The sequence below is a fragment of the Phodopus roborovskii genome, unplaced genomic scaffold (assembly GCF_943737965.1).
Source record: "Phodopus roborovskii unplaced genomic scaffold, PHOROB, whole genome shotgun sequence".
NCBI lineage: Eukaryota > Metazoa > Chordata > Mammalia > Rodentia > Cricetidae > Phodopus > Phodopus roborovskii.
Window position 1 is genome coordinate 6,335,752 of NW_026126408.1, and position 8,557 is coordinate 6,344,308.

The following is an 8,557-nucleotide window of genomic DNA, read 5'->3' on the forward strand; positions in this document are numbered from 1 at the left end:
GGTTCAGAGCTTTGTACATTGGTGAGGCAGTGCTCTGGTCCTAAGGCAAGTGGGTTGTTTTAGATGCCACTTTACTGAGTTATCTGGAAAAACTGATCTAGTCTCAGAGCAAACACTAGAAAGGAGAGGACTTGGAGAAGGGTGGGGAAGCCAGGTTGGGACCGCAGGCTTTGGCTTCCAGTTCTTTTCAGGGAGCTCATTAACAAAGCAGGACAGAACTTACAGGACTGTATGCCTGGGTACTGAGATCGCCAAAATGGGCTTTAGATCCCTGACTCCCAAGTGACTGTTTCCTGGGTCAGTCACAGCCTCAGAACACTAGGAAACGAAATTCAAGGTGCCCTAGAGACTGAGAAATGAGGCATGCCACTGTGAGACCCGTGTTGAATAGCCCCCTCAAAGTGTGGCTGCCCAATGACCCGGAGGCCATCCAGCGCCCTGCTTTCTTCTTTGGGAAGAACCCTAGGTAGAGGAGGACCTAGCCGTGCTCTGCGTAAAAGAGAGCAACGGGTGGAATCCTTACTCACCCACCCCCAGCATCTGTTTAAGAGAAACTGGCCAAACTGGGGGGGGGGGCACGAAGGAGTGGGTGGAGGGCAGAACCTAGAATACCTAGAAAGATTGAGGCACTTTTTGAAGAAGTTAAATTCGTTTAGAATTTTCCAGGACCACTCATTTCAAACTCCTTGCACGCCACAGATGGCCTATACCCAGAGGTCCTTTTGGTCCCACCAGCGTGAGTCACCATCAGAGGTGAGGAAACTCCTAGCCTACCTAAGCCTCACCCCTGGGGTCCACGAACTCCGCCCCTAGAGCTTCCACGGATGGAGACAGTAGCTTAGGCTCGCATAGAGCCTGCGGTCTGCAGCCAGCTAGCAACTAGGAGGTTTACCACTCCTCTCCGCCTCTCTCACTCTTTTGACCACTGCCTGCTGCCTGTCTTCAGGGTGGACACCGGGAGAAGTCCCAGATTCTGCAGGCGTTGATCACTCCGGGAAGGGTCCCATCTGCAGAAATAAGAGCTCTAGCTCTGGGACCCACGCATGCTGCCCTGTGCAACCTGATACAGATAAAGTCCGGCCAGAGCGCGAGCCCCAGCCCTGCAAGACGAATCCTCTCGAACTTTGACCACACCGAGGGCAGCAATGCTGCCATTGCTGTTGCGAGTCCTGGCTGCATTTTTCCCCCGAGGCATACCTCGGATAATATTGACCTCCACTTGTCCTCACTAATTTTAGCCCTTTTTAGCCCTTTTTCCCCTCATTAGGAAAGAACAAGATACAGCCTATCTTGGAGTTAAAATCGGTTTGGGTGATCTCCCCAAACCGATTTGTTTTTTTAAGTCACGAAACTTGCCTCTCCACACTGCCCAGATACACAAAAGTGACCTCATTCTACTTAAGTGGAATTTACTTAACACTTGAGAGGTGTTGCTTCCACAGCAAACTTTGCTGTAACTACTTTTCGGACATTTGTGTGTGGTAGTGGGGGGGGGTCTTCTCATTAACCCCTTCCTATATGCATGAATGCAGCCTTCGGGTAGCGAGGAGATTTAGATTTCCCTCTGTGTTCATTTAGATGATGAATTGCAATGGCTCGATAGTTCCTCTGGAACCATTATAGACAATCAAGTCAAAACCCAGCTCGGAAGAGATGGGTTTAAACTCCGGAGGTAGGTAACAGTTTATGTACACACTGCGACCTTACTGCCTCTGAAAATGTGCAAGCCACGTAGGGTTCTGAGACTAGAAACCAATGGACACTACAGCGGATGTTTATTGTTGTGACAGTGACAGACAAGTAACAAAGTGAAAGGAAAAGTGAACACGCAGGCATTTCCCGCATCCTAAGTTCCTTGTGATCACCCTAGCTCTTCTCACAGGCGATAGACAGAACAAGACACCCACGTGGGTATCCACCTTTGTCTTTGTTTCTGTTTTAAGAATACTTGGGAAACGTGAACATACACATGGGGTTGCTCGAACTCTGGTCATACTCTCTTCGGTAAAATGATTTGTACAAATATGTTCGAAGGGCACGGTAGAGGTTGGGGAGTTGTTTTGTTTTTGTAAAACAAACGTGAATGGTTAGTCTCATTTTTGACACACAACCAGCTGTGCTCTGATGGTATTGAAATTTCCTTTCCTCCAAGGTGGGAAGTGAGCGCATCAGAATAGACCTGGTGTTGTTAAAGTGGAGTCAGGTGAGGTTGGCATGGAACCCTGAATTAAAATCACTGCCCACACCCGCGGCCCTGGTACAGGTCCTGCAAGAGACGCTGGAGGAAGGAGCGCTCCAGGTAATTAAACATTTCCAGACACTGGAGGGCTGTTATCTGCACAGTGATTTCCGGCTGGGGGCTCTGAAAGAGTCTGGCTGCGAAGTTTTTAAGTGCGTTCCCTGGACGCAATCCTGAAGAAAACGCGCCCCCTGCTGTCGAGGAAGCGACATCTCTCGGTGCCCCTTCCTAGAATAGCCAGGAACTCAGCTATCCCTTTCTTTTTAATTTTACCTAAGAGTGGTTTTCAAGTGTTTTCTCTTCCCGCCCCAGTTACGAAATTTGCCATTATTCCTTTAAAATAACACGGACTTTTACTCTTCTAGAAGCGAGCTAAGAGTTTTTGTTTCCTTGCTTCAAACCCGACATTTCTGATTTTATTTATTATTTATTTTTAAATAATCTGAAATCCTTAGCAACTGTCTTGTCACCAGCATCTTCTCATCTTGGGAACAACGATGAACCCTGATCTGGTAGGGGTGGATTTTGATTCTCAGAGCTGGGCTGGGGTGTGCCTCCCTCCTGGGTGCCCTGAGATGAGCTTCTCTGGCTCAGTTCTTGCTGGAGCACAGCATCCTCACAGATTCGTTTCTGACTTTCTGAAGAAACATAGGAATTAAAAGGAGTCTGTTTCTGTGAACTATTTCTCCCTAAATTCTTGAGACTCCCCGTGCTTTCCTTTGTCCTGTACCATTTGAGTTTCCTTCCCTTCACTGAATTTTCCCAGTGTTGCTTGTTTGTCGGTTTGTTTTTAACTGGACACTGTCTTTTCCTTGTTATCAATGCTCAGGCTCTTTGGATAGAGACCAGAAGATAGAAACCCTTAGATTCTTTATGAAACATCTTTATGAAACAATTTTCTGCAATTCTCTGGACAGTCCCATTTGGGGGGGGGTGTCTAAGAGATGATAGTGGCAGCAGTTGTCTCTCTCCATGGCATTAAAACAGGTCTTTACCGTAGAGTTGAAATTAGACAGAAGATCAAGGTGTAGATTTAATTTGCTTCAAGCCTCCTGGAATAGACAAAGTCCCTAGATGAGGGCTCATTTGCATTCTTCTTGTTCTCTTCTACCAAAGGTCAGCTGGTACCCTACTCCTTGGAGCAAATTATTCACACACACACACACACACACACACACACACACACACACACCACCACCACCAACAACAACAACAACAACAACAACAACACAGGGGTGGACAAGCCTGGTCCAGAAAGGGAAAAGTCAATGTTCTATCCTGCTCTAGAGCTTTAAGGGAAGATGGCTTACTTCCTGGTATATACCACTTCCTTTGCCCTTCTAAGGAGTAGAACCTGGCAATTTCTTCCTCATCTTGGACTTTCAATAAAGGGTGCCCAGTGAGTGGACCCCAGCTGCATAGTTCAGGAAATTGCTATGTGTACAGCTCATGCCTCAGTAACCCGAGGCCACAAAGTGCTTAGTCTTGCTGCTTCAGGAACATTACCTAGCCAACTGAAGGGCAGCAGGTGCCTCTGCCTATTTAGTGCTTATATAAATCAGAGGGCTCTGGAGGCCATGCTGCCACATTCAGGAGGTGCCAGGAGCCAAGACAAAGAGAAGCTGTTGCCCCTTGGAGCTTGGAAACTATCCTTTGTTGTGCTGTGTTGTATACATGATGTTGCTCAACCAACTGAGACTTGAACTTGAGTACCAGCTTTGGCTATATGCAAGCATGGTACTGGAATTGAGGGGCTAATCCAGTATGAGAAGACAAACTGAGACCAGTCACTATGCCAGAAAAGTCACTTTTCTGGTTTTTGTGAAACCAGATGAGAAGGAGATATTAATGACATGTGCAACATCATAGCCTAGGGAACCATCTACACAGAGCCAGAAATTGCAACTCTTTATATTAAGCATTCAAAAAGACCAACTACCCTTCTCCCATGGTCTAAACTGGTACCAGAATACCCACTCCAAACATAGCCCTGTTTTCCCAGCTAATCCCAAGAATATCAATTTGCTATTAATGAATCCAGTTTCCTAAAGAGAATCTTTCCACTAAAACATTGCTGAAACACACTGAGAAAATACAAAATATAAAAAGATAACATATATTTTTACAGAGATATATAATGATCTTTATACTGTATATTAATTTATAAAGATAATATATATCACATGATACTTGTAGTCTAAAAGGATAGATTGTGCTCTTTTCATGCATTTAAGTGCTGGTTTGAGTATGAAAGATCACAACAAGAAAATGGAAAAAACTAAATACTGTTTATATATTATATAATAAAATATTTGTATATTACAGATGAAAGAGTTCCTGGGTTTATAATTTTATTTACTAGATTTCAGTCTGTAACACATATTTTAGGAGATTGATTGAAAGGGAAATAGCCATGTATTGTTGTGGGAGATGTTCACCTTAAATTTCTGATAGCCATGGGTAGTTGTAAAAGACCATCTGGCTCATATGGATGACAAAGGCGATCCCACCACATGGACAGCAAAGTGAGTCAAAATTTTGGGTGTCAGAAGTACAGGATGCTCACTTAACAGAGGATATGACAGTTCTAGGTAACCTGGTACCAAAGGCATGAGCTAAGGATAAGGAGTGACAGGCTAAAACACATCAGCTCAGCTCAAGAGCAGTTTGGTGAGGTGGCTCTTGCTGGGATGGTAACTAAGAGTTAAGGTGGTGCTTATAAAGATGCTTGACAATATCTCATATTGCTAAATCACTCAGGGTTTGTCAAAATGAAGTCCCCAGACCCATCTTCAGCACTTCTGATTTAGGAGACCTACAGTGGGTCCTGGAGTCTGCCTCTATTTAGAGGACCACAAGTGACTTGGACAGAAGACTTTAGCTAACACACATTTGAAGAGCAACTGCCAAATACAGCTCTGCCCCGCTATCTGTCAGTGGTGTGTTCCTGTGAAGTACCCTTCACATTCCTGCAAAGCACACAGGTTTTCAAAAAGAAAATCCTGAGCATTGAAAACTTACCAAGATTCAAAAACAAGGCTCTTGATTCTTTATACCTCTTGTCTTTATAAAAGAAAGAAGTGAACATGACACTCATCAGAAGCTCTTTGAGATCCTAACCTCCAAAACTAGATTGCTTACTAGTGGAATAGAGCGTTGTTTAGAGGCAGGTTTATACAGGTTTGTTTCTAACCACCTCATGCAGGAGGCTTTCTGGTGATCAACACATAGCGTTTATCTGAGTGCGTGATTCATTCTAATTCTCTCTCATTTCAAAAGGGAAGAGTAATTTCTTGGAGACTGATAACTCCCTTGGAAATTTAGAGAACTGGGAGACTAGCAGTAGTCAGACTGAAGATTCGTGCTTGTAGACCAGCAAGAGTACCCAGATTGCAAGGGAAGTTAGGGTCAAGACATCGCTAAAACAATCTAAGGGGTATTTCCCCTTTTACATGGCAGTTGGTTGTGCATTACCAGAAGATTCATGAAGGAATTTTCAGCTAGATTAATGGGTAACCCTAGATGTGCCCATTCATGTTGCACACTTTAGACTTTCTCTTAGGCAGAGAGTTCTCCATTCCACACAGAGACAATCTCAACAGCCAAATGGAAACACTGATTGTTGTTGTGTTAGCGGGGGTCAGGATGTTAGGCAACAGCCAACAGATTTGTTTGCTTTTAAAATGTTTTTTCATTTGTTTTGGCAGTACTTCTCAAATTCGTTTTGGTAAAATCTCAGCTTCCATCTCTAGAATTCTACAAGTAGCATAAATTGTTCCATACTTCTTATTTTAGTCGCCTTTCATGTACATAGATAACAACACACACACAGTGCTTATAGACCATTTATAAGGATAGCTTAAGAGTGGAGCTGTCCAGGAACCCCAATGTAACAGAAAACCCTGGTCAGTCCAACTCCTAACACCAGCTGAGTGACTTTGGTCATCAAAAGAGCCAAGGTCACCAGATCAAACAGGTTTCTTGTGTGTGTGCTGCCTGCAACAGAGGTCACCCTTCTGTGGCCACTTCTTATTGACAAAGAGGTGAGAAACAGGGGCCCTGGGATGGCTGTGATGGTGGCTGGGCCCAGACTGCTAAGCAGGGTTCTAGAAGTGGAACAATGCACCAGAGAGCAGTAACCAAACTTAAGACTTACATGGGTTCTCTCTTCTCTGGAGTTGGGCAGGTGCTGCAGACCTACATAAGCTGGGTGAATTCTCTTAGCAAACCAAGAAGTTCAACAGGGTGGCTGTTCTCCATTTCCATCTGAGGAGAGTCCAGCATAGACATGGAACAGAGCTTGAGCTGTGAAGCCTGCAGTTAGGATTCAAACCAGATACATTTGATACCAAAGCCAAGTTCCTAATGGCAGCTTGCTGGCTTCTTAGCAGTGTGTTAATAATAGCAGTATTACCTGGCAACATTAGCGCATACATAATCATAGGCCCTGTCTCAGACTGACTTTCCCAGAAACTGAATAAAACTCCTGTACCCACAGGTAGGCAAGTGGATATTTGCAGTATACACCATTCTGATCCCCAGCCAAATCATCAGCCCTGCTTTACTGTCCATTTCTAGAATCAGGAGGGAGAAGTCAAGCAAAATAATAAACCACAACTGGAAGGTGCTTATAGAATTACAAATCCTAATACTCCTGCTGTGGCCTGACAGTAGGTCAATGTGGGTTAGCCATCCATCTGACTACTTCCAAGTGGCCTTGCCCATCCCTGGCACCCAGAAGTCAGGCTGCCTGAGTAAAAAGAGTCATGGAGAAAGACCAGCAACTTCTACATGAGAAAGGGTAGGCTTCTGATTTCTAAAAGTATGAGGCAGCCTGAGCCTGATGGTAACTGGCTAGCAGTGGGACCTACCTTACCCTTCCATCTCCAAACAGAAGACAAAATAAGGCTTCATAGATATTTGTTGAACGCATGTACACACATATAGTCACATACAAGACACTGATGATACTTGTGTGTTGTTATTATTCCCATATAATCTTAGCACAGGACCATTTTTAAATTCAAAAGACATTTCTAAACAGAAGTGCTAAAATTATGGCTGTCACAAGGTTTGGAAGGTTTGGAAATGTGCTATCTCTTGGATCTCTAGATTTCTGTCAAATTCAGTGTGTTTATTATGTCACTGCCTGTTGATGCTCTACCAATAAACAGGAAGTCAACTACAGCAAGTGTATTTATTCCACATCTTCCATCTCATTTTTTTACAATCAAATTCAGAAGATGTCTAGGTTGAAGCAAAGTACTAGAAACCCAGTGGTGGAAAGCATCTGAGGGTATTATGGTCTGGGTAGAGTCCAGAAGCTATTGTCTCTCCTTCTCTGGGTATATCTCCTTATCTCAGAGCCCAGTGTATTCTCAACTGGTTCTCTCTGGCCCTTTTTCTTCCTTATTTGGAGTTTGGGGAGATGGCAACCATCGCCACACCTGAGGATTGTGCATTTTAAGAGAAGTATCTGGAAAGAATCATGTTTAACAATTGAAATGGTAGAATTCCCACCATTAAAACAGCCTGTATACAAAATGTTGGAGGAGCATTACACTTCAACTTCAATATTCCCATTTCAAAGATGAGAATTTTGATGCCCGAAATATGATTTACCCAGCAACAAGAATGCAACTCAGAATCAACTTTCCCAGCAATGAATGAGTGGTCTTTGAATTCACTACACACTCCCCAGTTTTGGGATTCACATCTTAAAGGGGGTGGGGCTCATCAATGGGCTCTGTTTACTCTGTAGAGAAAAGGCCAACATTTGCAATGATGCTTCCAGTGAAGGGCCCTCCACCACCCTGTAGGCATACAGGGCTGTACAGATGCTCCTATGCCGAGGCCTGGGGGTTGGATGATTGCTGCTCACTGTAGCAGCTTTATGAAAACATTAAATGTCATTACTTATTTCTTCATGTCCAAAATGTATACTTCAACATTTTTCTTCTGTAGACAAGTGTCACTTTTACTGCAATCTTCAGGCCAGATGTTCCTGGTATAAGTGGTAACAGCTGCCATGCTGGCAAGAGTGTGGCTCCAGCCAAGTCACTTTCTAAAAGGGCCCCAGAGCTGTCTATTCAAGAGCACTGACATGGCAGAAGAAACCTATACCTGGCTCTCCCAAGCTTCTTTGGAGACCTTGTGAAGTCTGGAACAAGGGCTTTGGGGAGGGCACTCTGCCAAGCTCAGGGCTGTGTCTGCTTCTTCCTTGGTGATGAGCTGGGGATACAGGCCAAGGAGAGCCAACTTCTACCCTTCAGGCTTCCCTAAAAGCATTTGTAGTGCCATCGCCCATTACCCACATCC